A 1,231-nucleotide genomic window follows, 5' to 3' on the forward strand; every position below is an offset into this window, starting at 1 on the left:
GTCGAGAGATATGAAAGTCAGCTGTAGGGTACCTAGCGAATGCACCTGAGTGCATTCCCTTTTCTATTACTCCAATATGCCAGCGATCGTCCCATGGATCTGCAATATATATTAGTCCATGGATCTGCAATATATATTAGCGAATATTTATTATCTTTTAGGTAGATGGGTCTTCTCTGTCCTGTTATGCTCTGATATCTCCCAGTGTATCCTTGTTCCAACCTACAGGGATTGAAATAATGGCAGCCCCCATACGTATCAACTTCCTTGAGGTATGATGGATCTCTTTGTTGAAAAGGGAAGGAAGCATATTTGTTAGTTCCATATCTGTTAGCATTTGGATGTATTATGATTTCTATGGGTTTTTGACAGCCCACTAGGGGGCAGTCTGCGATTACGATAAAGCGGACCTGCTCAAAACAGCCAGCAGGAATCACAGCCTGCTGGATTTCTGTGGAAAAGTTGCCTTGGCCAAAAAGCTGGTCATAGTTCCAATCTATGAATCCAAGTGGTGGAGCTTGTCTTTGCTGTGGTCTTAGCTGTTGATTATGTGTGTCATTTTTTTTAACCTGTATCAGGCATTCATCTTTAAATAAAGCCTCCCATTGTACAAAGAATGCACTGGGGAGGGTAGATCTACAGATATCTCTCCAGTCCTGGGGGGTTAGCAGGTTAGTATTAAATGTTTGTAGTATAGATTTTGTCCATGGAGCATGGATCCCATCTTTACGAACAGCTTGGCGTAGCTCTTTTAATTCTGCTGCTGGGAGCGGGTACAAAGCCAGTGGGCTTTGCCTTGTTATTTGTAAGTTAACAGGAAAAGCTTCTATCGATGGGGTTTTGGGTTCCTGAGGCCATTGTGTCTGGAGATTTTGGGGCTGGCAACTCCCATTATCCCTGAGATTACAGAGCTGTTCTATGGCTGTGGGGTGTGGCTGGGATGATGCCACAGGCTGTGGTGGCAGCGGAGGTGAAGGGGGAGGGGGATTTATCTGGGGATCTTTGGGAGTTATTGAAGTCTGGGTGTTAACATCTGGGCTTGTTCAATCAGTAAGAGGGGGGTAAGGGTTATTTTTGTTGATGGGTGGGTTTTGTCTGACTTGGTCAAATTTTATTTTTGGGGCTGTTGAATCTGCTACTGGGCAATCTTCAGGATTTTTTTCTTTATTTTTTAGGGCTGTTGAATCTGCTGTTGGGAAATCTTTAGGGTCTTTTTTATCGTTTGACCCCT

Source organism: Nannospalax galili, unplaced genomic scaffold (assembly GCF_000622305.1).
Source record: "Nannospalax galili isolate Female #2095 unplaced genomic scaffold, S.galili_v1.0 scaffold242, whole genome shotgun sequence".
NCBI classification, from domain to species: domain Eukaryota; kingdom Metazoa; phylum Chordata; class Mammalia; order Rodentia; family Spalacidae; genus Nannospalax; species Nannospalax galili.